The 13,110-nt window shown below is 45.5% G+C and overlaps 1 protein-coding gene across 4 annotated transcripts in view; it reads right to left on the reverse strand.

The window, feature by feature from the left end:
• sgcg (sarcoglycan, gamma) overlaps positions 1-13,110 on the reverse strand; it is an 807,130-nt gene that overhangs the window by 61,926 nt on the left and 732,094 nt on the right. The window lies entirely within an intron of this gene.

Consider the following 13,110-nt stretch of genomic DNA (forward strand, 5'->3'; position numbering starts at 1 on the left):
GTCCACCTCCGGGTTTTCGCTCCCAACGTGGCTGGCAGCTCCAGGACCCGTTCTCCTCCGCAAGCACGTGCGGCTCCACAAGGCGGACCCGTTGGTTGAGAGGGTACAGCTACTTCACGCGAACCTGCAATACGCCTACCCTGACGGCCGTCAAGACACAGTCTCCCTCAGGGACCTGGCGCTAGCTGAGTCCCCACCCCCACCCCCAGCTGCCCCGGCGCCACCCTCCCTCCCCCCCAGCGCACCCCACCACAGCCCCCGCTCCAAGACAATCCGTCCTCCCTTTGGTCCCACCCGGGGATGAAGATGAGGTCGACACGCTCCCGGAGTCACCGGCCACCGAACCAACGCCTGCATCGGCACCAGGACTGTGGCGCACGCAACCACGGCTCAAGGCGCCCGATCGTCTGAATTTGTAAACTTTTCCTAAAATGTTAAACACCTGCAAGTAAATAGCCTTCCACCACTCCTGCTGGACTCTTTTTTAACAGGGGGTGAATGTGGTAGTCACCACTGTTGTATTGTATATATCGCATATGAGGTGTATTACGGTAAGGCTCCTGTACTACAGGTACGGGGATAGATCCCTGCATGCTGGCTCCGCCCAGTAGGCGGAGTATAAATGTGTGGGTTCTCCGAGCTGCAGCCATTTCAGCAGCAGCTGCGGGAGGCTCCACATCTCTGCGTAATAAAGCCTCGACTACAATCTACTCTCATCTCGTCGTAATTGGTAGTGCATCAAGCACGTGGCGTCAGCGTTCGGGGTGCGTGAACTGTTCTCTGCCCTCGCTTCAGGCAGGAAGATTGCATTGAACTAAAAGAAAAAATCTTCTCTTGGGTCAGTGCGCTTACATCAGGAGGAGGGGGTGTTTCTTGCTGACTTTAGGCATGCGCAGCACGCCCGCATTTTTGAAAGCCCGTCGCAGTTGGCATTTTTAAAAGCCGGCTGCTATGGCCGTTGCGCATTAATTCCGCGATCGGGAACACTGCGATGGATGGCACCGCGACACCCGCCTGCGACCCACCCGCGAGTTGTGATCTTGACTTTGAAAATGGCCTTGCCTGCAGCTGGACTGACACTTTGCCATTTTTTACTTTGCACCTTCAGGCACAGACCCATCAGATCAGAGAGATCAGGGCTTGTACTCTCCAGCTTCTTCATCCAACTAAAAACTAGCTTGGAAAACAGTCACACGCAGAGAATGCCCACCAGCTCAGTTGTGGAGAAAACGGGGCCCCCAACTACAGTTTGAGAGAGATCCGCCCCTTCATGGAGAGAGAACTCAAAGCCTTCTTCAGCTCTGTCCCAAAATGAACTAAACCCTGAGAGCCAGCCTGCCTTTCTTTGCAGAAATCTTCCAGAAGCTTCTGAAGGGCTCCACCATCGAGAATAGACCAAGACCCGAAATTCAAGAGGAGTTAATTGGCAGTTGGTCAATCCAGGTTGAGTTTGTATTTAATACTTGGCAAAGGAATTGAATTAACACATGACAGAGAAAAAACTATAGCGCTGGATAAGACTCAGACCAGGCATCACACACGTTAAACGTACTGTGAGAAATTGAGTCGAGTGTTCTGTTCAATAAACTCTCAAGTTGCTGTGGTAACATCATGACTGCTTTTATTTATTTTGTAACAAAGCAATCTAAGAGGAGACTCTCGAGTCTGATTGCTACAATCAGGGCAGTGCTCAGTTATCAACAACTAAAGTTTGATACAAATTGCTTTTGCTCATCAAAATTTCAAGGTGACAATAATTAGCTCAAAGCCTGAGCTAGGTAAACAGCTCAAAAACTATAAATACATAAATTAATACTACAAAGTAACTTAGTAAAAAAAACACATAGCTACTAACAACCCTCTTATGGACAGACCTGATTAATATTACATTCCTGTATGCTTCACCCGATGCCGGTGTCAAGGTATTTATATTGTGTACCTTGTGTTCCCTATTATGTATTTTCTTTTCATGTGATAAATGATTTGTTTGAGCTGCTCACAGAAAAATACTTTTCACTGTACCTCGGTACACGTGACAGTAAACAAATCTAATCCAATCATCGTGAAATCCCTGTGTCTGCATGGGTTTCTTCCGGGTGCTCCAGTTTCCTCCCACAAGTCCCGAAAGACGTGCTGTTAGACAATTTGGACATTCTGAATTCTCCCTCTGTGTACCCAAACAGGCACTGGAATGTGGTGACTAGGGTTTTTTTTCACAGTAACATCATTGCAGTGTATACATAAGCCTATTTGTAACAATAAAGATTATTATATATTATATAGGAAGATGGATTCAGGTCACCTAATCAATCTTTATGACTTAAACAAAAAACTATTCAACAGAACTATAACACCAGGCTCCATTTTCTCACATTCACATGGAAATCTTTCTCCTAAGCAACGTTGCTTCGACTTTGGTGATTCAGCATTGACACCTTTTCGACACCTTCTAGCCAGCCGTCAAGCCAGCTCCAGGTTTTGTTCTCAGTGGGAAGGGGGCACGTCCAACGCCGAAAAGACCTTGACAGCGTTTCCATTCTGCCCATGGCCGACCAAATGAAAAAAGCAAAGTTGCTCCCCTTGGCTGCTGAGTAGGTAGCTGTTGCTGCTTTGGTCACCAAGGTTCTTTCGGCAGCGTCTTCCAAACCCACAACCACTACTAACTAAGAGGACAAGTGCAGCAGATACCTGGGAACACCACCTCCTGGAGGTTCCCCTCCAAGTCACTCACATCGTGACTTGGAAATATATTGCTGTTTATTCACTGGCTGGGTCAAAATCCTGGAATGCCCTTTCTAACATCTCTGTGGGTGTACCTACACCTCAGGAACTGCAGCGGTTCAAGAAGGCAGTTCACCACCAGCTTCTGAAGGACAACTCGTGATGGGCAGTAAATGCTGGCTTAGCCAGGGACACCCATATCCTGTAAATGATTTTTTTAAAATTGTATTGTTGAAAGAAAATAGAAAGTGTAGTCATCTTCTAAAGAGTTGTATTCTGATAACCAGCGCAGACGTGAGTCTAAAAATTGCCATTCAGGCAGACCACTTCTTCAGTATCAAAGATGACCAATATTAACAATTTATTACAATGCGATGCCAAAATGTTTGCCAAATGTTTATGTTTAATAAACACTCAAGTTGCTGCAATAATTTAATGCTGATTTTATTTCTCTGGAACATTCCACTAAGATGTAATAGACAATTTACCACCTATTCCAGGAGATCACGTGACATGCATACAGTTCCTGACGTGGAATATTCGTGGAATGTAAGTAGTGTTGAACAATACACATGCTAACCAGGACTCCTTTAGTATTCAATTAACAATATGCAAGGACAGTACCTACTATCGAGTGGGTCTGCTCCTGCCGGTGTACATTTGACATTCTACTTTGCAGTCAGTGATTTGACTTTGGGCACAAAGGCACTAATGCAATATAACACTGGTATAATTAAAAAGGCAAGCAGCACTTCTTCCTAAACTGACAGCTTTGATAAGAGTGATGAGCAGTGGTATTTTCAATGTTAGTGTCACGGACCTCAATTTTCATGCTGTACTGTTATTGAATGCAATTAAAAGGCGCAAAAAGATACGATGATTCTTAACACGTTTTCAAATCTACCAGACTTCCATTATTGGAAATATGAAAACTGTGATAATAAAATTGTGTATCAGTTGTTATTTTAAAAAGGTAACTCATGCACTGATTAAAATGCACTGTATGCTTACCAAGTCTAATAACAGATAACCAGGAGCAGATAGTGAATAAAATAATAGAAATCTCATTCACTTTTTATTACATTTTGATAGAAGCTACCTTATCGAAAACAAGGAATGACTCATCCTATTATTGGATGTTGCTCGGCATTATGAAGAACGCTGTTCAATTTAAATTTGGTTAGAAATGCTAGTTACCTTAACTTTATTGCTCCTTCAGCTGTGTCTCAAATTATTACTCCACTCGGACACTTAGTCAAATGGTGAAATTGAGCTGGATTTTACGTTGGCGTGAAAATCATTTGCATCCCGTTAATGGGACGCTGATGAAAGCCCACCACCAATCCACCACCCCCCCCCCCCCCCCCCCCCCCCCCCCCCCCCCACCTCACCATATTCTCTGTGGTGTCGGCGGGACAACACGCGGGAGTGTAACTCATTCGTGTAACGTGGAATGCGGATGCCGGGACACACCTGAACAATGCTTGGGACTGCCTCTGGAGTTCAGGATGGAGGCCGCCCACAACCCTGGACCCCAGAACACCACATCAGTGGGTGGGGGTGTATTTGCAGGTGGACTTTCCAGATCAGTTATCCTGGAGGGCTCCATCTTCCAGCCTCAGAATGTTCCCGGAGATCCATCTATTTTCTCAAGAGGTCCATTTTCCAGTCTCAGAGTACCCCCAGAGACCTATTTTCATTTTCATGTGTTCCACCTTCTTTCCTCAGTCATGGGCCAATGGTGTTAGGCGCCTTTTCAATTATGGCACCCTGACATGATGGTGCACTACATGCCTTCCAGACCTGCCGCACGATTGAAATTGTGCAAAACACTCGTGTACATAATTAATGAGATCGGGGCTGGGAAATTTGATGTGTTTTCAAGCTGGCCGCCACAGTGGGAAATACTCCTTGTGGAATTTACGGGCCATTCATGCCAGTGGGATATTCCGGTCCCACCAATGGCGCACAGATTTCCCAGCGACAAGGGGTGCAGTCACTGGGACATCCCGTTGACAACGGCAGAGCCAGAAAACCCTGCTGGCGGGTCGCCTCCGCCACCGAAAAACACACGGCCGGATGCTCGGTAAACCCCGAGAGTGAGAGTGAGAGTGGCCTGGAGACAGGGCTATCCTAGAAGATGAAGACTCCAGCAGAGAAATCAGAGATTTCTGTCACTGTTGGGAGTGCTATGAGCTCTGCTGGAGGCTCCTCCACTGAGGAGGAAATTAGGAGAAGAAGGTGGAAGAGGCCAGCTGTCCAGAGAAGGTTTGCTCCACAGTAGAGGCAGCTAATGGACCTTCTACCACACAAGGACAACAAAACAACCAATCCATCGTAGGGAAAGACAGCATCCTGTGTAGAGAGTCTACAGGCAAAGGATAAATTGCCTTCAGGTTTCAGAGTGCCAGTGTTTTCACAGGCTGCACCTATCCAAGAACAGTAAGAAGTCTTACAACACCAGGTTAAAGTCCAACAGGTTTGTTTCAAACACGAGCTTTCGGAGCACGGCTCCTTCTTCACCTGAAGAAGGAGCCGTGCTCCGAAAGCTCGTGTTTGAAACAAACCTGTTGGACTTTAACCTGGTGTTGTAAGACTTCTTACTGTGCTCACCCCAGTCCAACGCCGGCATCTCCACATCATGCCTATCCAAGAAGACAGTGACCTCACTTTGTGAACTGCTGGTTGGAAAGATCAGTTCAAGTTGTGTTGATGTCCACCCTATACCTGTCACTCTTAATGTGACTGGCACTTTAAACATTTGTGCATAGGCTTTGTGTATATTGCTGGATTCCCTCATGTTCAAGGTGTGATAGATTGCACACATGTGGCTCTCCAATCTCCATTGGCCAGCTAATGCCATTTGTCAATCATAAAGGTTTTCATTCCACCAATGTGCAACTTGTGCGCGACCATTGTCAAAGGATCATACTGGTGTCTGCCCATTGTCCAGGGAGTAGTCCCGACTCTTACATTTGTAGGCACTCCCAAGGGCAATGGATGTTCTGTCCACCAGGGCCATTGGAGGGTTGACTTCATGGAGACAAGGAATACTGGCTGAAAAGATTGCTCATGATCCAAGTGAGAAATACGTGGATTGAGGCTGAGATGTGTTAGAATGAGAGCCACACATCTTGCAAGCCTTCTCAAAATGATATTTTGATGCTGGGACCATGCTGATGGCCCCCTGCAATATTTTCTGATTTGTGTCTCACTAATCATTGTGGTCTGTTGTGCTATACACAATCTGATGCTCCAGAGAGGGGAAACCTTGGCAGAAAAGATCTAATGGAGTGAGCAGCATCCTCTGAGAAGTGTCAGGACTAGTCTGAGGGTGAGCAGTAAGTCATCATGAACCCATGGGGCCGTCCATGGTTTGACTCCCGCCATTTGGCCTGGCAGCCACAAGATATGGTGAGAATAAGAAGTGGAAAGTGCTGGAAATAATCAGATGATCTTCCAGCCTCTGTGGAGAGATAAACAGGGTCAAAGGGTAAAATGTGACCATTTTTCTGAAAACATTACTATGAAGGGGAAAAGAACAGATACGTTCAGTTGTTATGTCCTCCCTGGCAAGGGTTCTGAATAAGAAACTGCTGGTACGGTAGTCACCAGAATGTAAAAACTTGTTCTCACTCTTGCTGCTGTTCCACTGCTTCAGTAACCGCCCACTTCCTTCAAAAAGTACTCTTACTAAAGACAGTTTGCTCGTGAAGATGCCACCAACCTGATGCCAGTGTGTTTTTATCTGGTGGCTTCCAGTTCACAGTTCAGCCCTGTTCCTGCTGAATGCCCCTTTCCACAGGTCCGATTAAAAGTGGAATCCCTTTTCTCACCACTAACTGGCCATTCATCACATGATTCACCAGACAGAAATGGGGGTGGGGGGGGGATGATAGGGAAGTGGAGGGGGTGTGCAGGAGCAAGTGGACCGAGCACTTTGCATTCTACTTCCCTACCCCGCCGGATTGAGTGAGTTATAGGTATATTCAAACTTCTCTTCAAAAGAGAGTTACATAACCATTGCAGATTATGCAGTGGAAATGATGTGTAATTATTTTGCGTTCACATACGATACTTCATGGCTTTACAGCATGGCACCTTGGGTGGAATCTTCCTGGTCCTGTCAGGGCTGGCTTGAAGGTGGGACTTGGAGGCAGATTCGAAAGGAGAGCACCCTCCTCATTCCCATCACAGGCCGAACTTGCCACTTTGAAGTGGTTGATGTTTGTAAACATTGTGGTTACAGCACTTTAGAGTTACTCACCCATGGAATGAAATGAATGAAACATGGTGCACAGCTGTGTTTGTGGAAACTCAATCACAGCCCACAAAGAGAAATGAATGAATTACTTGCACCTAAGCCTCTGAGGGAGTTTAAACATAGGCCAGTGCTTTTTTCTTTCCAGGAATGGGCACATGGTGCTTCCTCTATCTGAGCCAGCAGGTGAATGCCCAGGTGAGTGAACAACAGTTGTTTTTTTTCCACTGCCCCTGTCAGGACTTCTCTCTCGCTTCCAATCTTTCTGGGGGGGGGGGGGGGGGGTCTGTGTGGGGGATGAGGGTCCTTTAATTAGAGGGTCTCTGTGGGGGTGGTCATTTTAATTAGGACATCTGGGGGGGGTGTCTCATTAGCTAGCTGGTCTCTGGGGGTTCCTTTTAGCTCGGGGGTCTTTGTGAGGTGTCCCCCTATTTAGGCTATGAGGCTGAGTGTTTAAACGTCCAGGGACTCTCTATGGGCGGTATCCCTATCTCGGGGGTCTATTGGGGGGTCTCGCATTCATCGTAGGTTTTTACACAGAGGGTAGTGGGTGCTTGGAACTCGCTGCCGGAGGAGGTGGTGGAAGCAGGGACGATAGTGACATTTAAGGGGCATCTTGACAAATACATGAATAGGATGGGAATAGAGGGATATAGGCCCAGGAAGTGTGGAAGATTTTAGTTTAGATGGGCAGCATGGTTGGCACAGGTTTGGAGGGCCGAAGGGCCTGTTCCTGTGCTGTACAGTTCTTTGTTCTTTTTTGTTCTTTGTTAGTTACCTTTGTTACAATTCAGGACCCTAGTCTGAGAATCAACTACTTCACTCTCCACCTTGATGAAAAATTCTATCATGTTATGGTCGCTCATCCCCAAGTGGCACAACTAGATTGGCAATTATTCCATTCTCATTACACAGTCCCCAGGCTAGGATAGCCTGATCTCTAGCTGGTTCTTCAACATATTGGTCCAGAAAACCATCCCATTGACACTTCAGGAATTCCTCTTTTACAGCATTGTGACTAATTTGATTTGCCCAATCTATATGCAGATTTCATACTTTTCCCATGTACATCAGGTATACCCGTTATCGATTTTTTATAGTGGATAATTCAATCCTTCCAGAAATAGTTGGACTGGAATGCGGGGCAATTGTGGTCTCTGAACATGTGCCACATTTGATGGATATTAGGCTGAGAGTAGGTCAATCTCAGGGACTCTCATGGAGGAGAGACGCGATATTATTAGCTGATGAAACATTTTGCGCAAAGGTGACTTTGGTCATCAAGGAATACATAGAATTTAACCAAAATGGCTGTTGAACCCCGAGCTTCTCAGGAATGGTCAGGTATTGCTAGAGAGGGTCGAGAATGTAGAGCTTTTCTATTTGAAATGTATGGATACGATTATGGATATATTGGAAAAATTTGGAACCTTCTCAGGCTACAAATTAAAAATAACTAAAACTGAATTATTCCCAATAAATACCCTGGGGAGAGAAACAGGTTTAAGTACCCTTCCATTTAAACTAACCAAAAGTAAATTCAGGTACTTAGGTATTCAGATGGCTCATGAATTAGCCACAATGTATAAATGAAATCCGACAGGCCTGGTGGACGGGGTAAAATAATATGGAAAGGCGGAATACTGTTCCACTTTCATCAGCTGGGCAGGTACAAATGATCAAAATGAATGGTCTACCAAAATTTATCAATACCTCCCGATATTCCTACATTTTTCTACAAAATGGATATAATAATTTTGGATTTTATATGGGCTAATAAAATTCCACAAATTTGATGGGTGTTTTTACAAAGGAATGAACAGGTGGAAGGGTTGGCGCTGCCCAATCTTTTGTATTATTATTGGGCAGCGAATATAGAAAAGATTTAGCAATGGTGGAGAGAGGAAGATGCGGAATGGGTATAGGTGGAGCAAGCATCTTGTAAGGGGGCTAACAATAAGGCTTACCTATGGCCCCACTCCCATTTACCCTGGGGACATTTACAGAAAGTCTGGCGGTGACATCTTCCTTAAAAATCTGGAACCAGGGGCGACATTTTGGTTTGGGAAACATGTCAGTGCTAGCCTCTATTTAGGGAAACCACCGATTCACCACAACAAGTTTGGATACAGCATTTAAACAATGGCATAAAGTGGGGTTGAGACAGGTTAAAGACTTATTCCTCGAAGGTAGATTTGCGAATTTTGAAAATTGGAGGGAGAAACACAAAATGCAGAGCGAGGAGAAGTTTAAATATCTTCAATTACAAAATGTGGTGAACAAGGAGTTGTCATCTTTATCTCGACTGCCAGATAATAACATGCTTGATAAATTGCTCTTGTCAGATGAGTTGGGAGATGGAAAAATTACGAACATTTATAGATGCCTGATGGACACAAAGAAAACACTGATTGAGGAGATAAAACAAAAGTGGGAGGAAGAGTTGGATATGGAGTTGGAATGGGGGTTATGGACTGAAATTATGCACAGGGTCAATAGTACATCTTCATGTGCAAGGTTGAGTTTGATACAATTCAAGGTAGCACATAGGGCCCATATGACACAGGAAAGAATAAGCAGATCCTTCGCAGAGGTAGAAGATAAATGAGAGGTAAAGGAGATCCAGCTAACCATGTCCACATGTTCTGGTTATGCCCACGATCAGTGGGTTTTTGGATCTCGGTTTTTAAAACATTAGCAAACATTGTGGAGGTGGAAATATTACCAGGATCTCTTGAGGCAATGTTTGGACTGTCGGAATGACCAATAGAAGAGAAAGGAGCCGACATGGTGGCCTTTGCCACATTGACCACACGGAGGCTAATTTTATTAGAATGGAGGTCAGAAGATCCGCCAAAGGTATCAACATGGTTGGGGATGTTGCAGAATTCCTTAAACTTGAGAAAATTAAGATTGCCCTCCATAGCTCAGATGGGGAGTTCTGGCGGAAATGGAAGCTGTTCTTGTCTCTATTTACAGATGGGTTTGTTGTCAGCGGGTAAAGGGAGGGGGTAGGGGAGACAGGATGAGGGTGGAGGGAAAAAAGGAAAGGTTTAATGGAAATAAGGGGAACAAAATCTAAAATGAGGCGAATTACATTTTATTTATTTTGTTATTGACCTGTTGTTTGTGTGTCATTATATATATCCTGATTTGAATAAAAATATATATTTTTTAAATCATCCATAATTTCAGATGTTCCTTTATCGCATGCATCTCTAATTTCCTGTTTAATGCCATTCTCAACATCACCACTACATTTGGGGGGGTCTATATACAATGTCCACTAACTTTTTTGCTCCTTGGTGTTTCTCAGCTCGACCCATAGATTCCATATTGTTGGAGCTGCTATCTGTCCTCACTATTATGTTAATTTCCTCTTTAACCAGTACTACAATTCCACCACCATTTCCTTTTTGTCTATCTTTCCTAAATACTGAATACCCCCGCATGTTCAGTTCCCATCCCTGGTCACGCTGCAGCCTTGTCTCAGTAATCCCGATTATACCATTCTCGCTTACATCTATTTGCGTGATTAGTTCATCCACTTTATTGTGAATGCTCTGCGCATTAAGACACAAAGCCTTGTCTGGCTCCCAATATTTTTCACTCTGGCCCTGTTTGAAACTAGCCCTTGGTTTCCCTGCCTTTGGGCACAATCGAACACCGTGCTGCGCCCGAAAGGCAACTCGCCGTGGTACAGAGTGGCCGACAGAAGTCGGGAGGTTCAGCTCCCGGGATCTAACTGGCTTGCGACACCTTGCGAGATCGCATAGATCTTGCGAGATGTTGCGATGTAAATCCCGCCCATTGTGGGTGGAATCACTTTCTGTAAATCTGCATATTAAAGTGAGACAGCCAGTCCCACTTTAATATGCAATCACCCAATGTACCTGAGGCATTGGGATTTATCCCCTTTGCCTCGGAGACCTCTGGCGCCTGCCGTTCAGTACTGGTCTCCACAAATGATGTCCAAACGGAACGGCATTCGTGGGAGTCTCCCAGGAGATTGGATGCTCCCAAATGCATGTCCTTGGGCAGGGTGCCACCCTGGCACTGCCAACCTGGCACCCTGTTAGTGCCACCTGGGTGCCAGCCTGGCACTGTCAAGGAGCTCAGGTGCCATTGCCAGCTGGCTGGGGCACTGTCAGGGTTCCAGGCTGACACTGCCAAGGTACCAAGCTGGCATTTTTTGTGCAGTTGTGATCGGGTTGGGGCTGTCCTATGCGGTTGTTAGAGGGGATGAGGGTGGGGGGCCCGGGACCCTCCCAAAGTGCTTTGGGGCTTGGGACTGGCTTTGGGGGCTTCAGAGATTGGGATGTCATTTAAAAATGGGGAGTGGAGCTTCTCAGTGCACAAAACGGGGCTATGTGCGGCCTTGGCAGCCCATTCCCTGCTGAAGCCCCCTTTGTGTTTCTTGGCGTTGCGAGGACCGGGAAACATGTGGCTAAACACGTACATAAGGGACTTTGTTCCCATTTCTTAAATCCCTTTCATATCACTTTTCTTAATTCTCTTACTGTCTTTTGTTTTTGTTCTTGTTTCCTCCTGACTCTTTGTATAGGTTCCCATCTCCCTGTCTTTTTAGTTTAAACCCTCCCCAGCTGCTCTAGCAAATATTCCTCCTGGGACACCAGTCCCGGTTCTGCCGAAGTGTAATCCATCCAGTTTAGTGGCATCTCCTGCAGAACAGGTCCCAATGCCCCAGGAATCTGAAACCCTCCCCCTCGCACTATCTTTTCAGCCACATCTTCATCCGATATATTCTGCAATTTCTACTCTGACTAGCACATGGCACTGATAGTAATTCTGAGATCATCACCTTTGAGTTCCGTTTTCTCAACCTTCTTCCTAACTCAATATATTCGCCATTCAGGACATCATCCCTTTTTTTTTAAACCTATGTCATTTGTACCAATGTGTACCACGACCAGTGGCTGTTCGTCCTCCCCCTCCAGAATGTCCTGTAACTTCTCCGAGACATCTTTGACCTGAGCACCAGGGAGGCAACAGACCATCCTGAAATCTTCTTTACCACAGAAACACCTATCTATTCCTCTTACAATTGTATCCCCTATAACTATTGCATTCCCACACTTTTTGCTCTTCCCCTCTGCAGGAGAACCAACTGTGGTGCAACAAATTTGGTTGTTGCTGCTTACCTTAGAGAGGCCATTCCCCTCAACAGTATACAAAACGGTATATCTGATTTGCAGGGGAATGGCCACAAGAGATTCCTGCACTGCCTGCCTAGCTCTCTTGCTCTGCCTGGTGGTCACCATTCATGGGTGAAGTGACTGGGAAGATCCACAGCTCTTGGTGAAAGACCCATCCACACAGGTTATTGATAAACCACCAACAGCAACATGAAGTATTAGCTCAGTAAACTATCAAAATATAGTGTAAACCGAGTAGTCATGTGAGAATGTTCTCAGTGGGGCGGGAGGAAGCGTGCCATTCACTGTCAGCGGGAATCTCTGTTCCCACTGCTTGTCAATGAGACTTCCCATTGAATCCATTCCACAAGACTGGGGTGTGCTGCCTGCAGGATCAAAGAATCCCACCGCGGCAAAAGGCCAGAGAATTCCAGCTGAGGTCACGTGGCGGGAGTGTGGGAGTTATCCCCAGGATTTCAAGCCGAACACAAGTACTTTATGTAACTGTTGAACTTAAGAATAAACAGCTTTGTTGTAAGTCCTTGAAATCGGTGATTCGAGGAACGCACAGCATCCTACTATCAATGGAATTTCTGATTGAATCCACCCCACACTTCCAGGAAACACATGGCGGAGGTTGCTGTTGGCGTGATTGGAAGATTCCACTGGCGAGAATCACCAGAAATTCCTCCCTACACATAGAATTTGTTTCTAGATAAGACTGTTATTGACAGAAATACAGGAAACAGTCTAATTCAGACACAGCAGCTATCAAGAGAAGTGGCACTTTTCAGCCACTGTCCGTCATCACACTGGGTTCTGTATATTTTTGAGAGACTTTTATCAAAATTGATTTTTTAAAAATCTATCCTGTTGCACTTTGACTTGTAAGCAAAGTTAATTATCAGTGAATCAAAGTTAACAAACTGATCAGATTGAGAAGCATCTGTTGGCACCACAGATATAAAAGAA

This window comes from Scyliorhinus canicula, chromosome 14, assembly GCF_902713615.1.
Source record: "Scyliorhinus canicula chromosome 14, sScyCan1.1, whole genome shotgun sequence".
Lineage (NCBI taxonomy): Eukaryota > Metazoa > Chordata > Chondrichthyes > Carcharhiniformes > Scyliorhinidae > Scyliorhinus > Scyliorhinus canicula.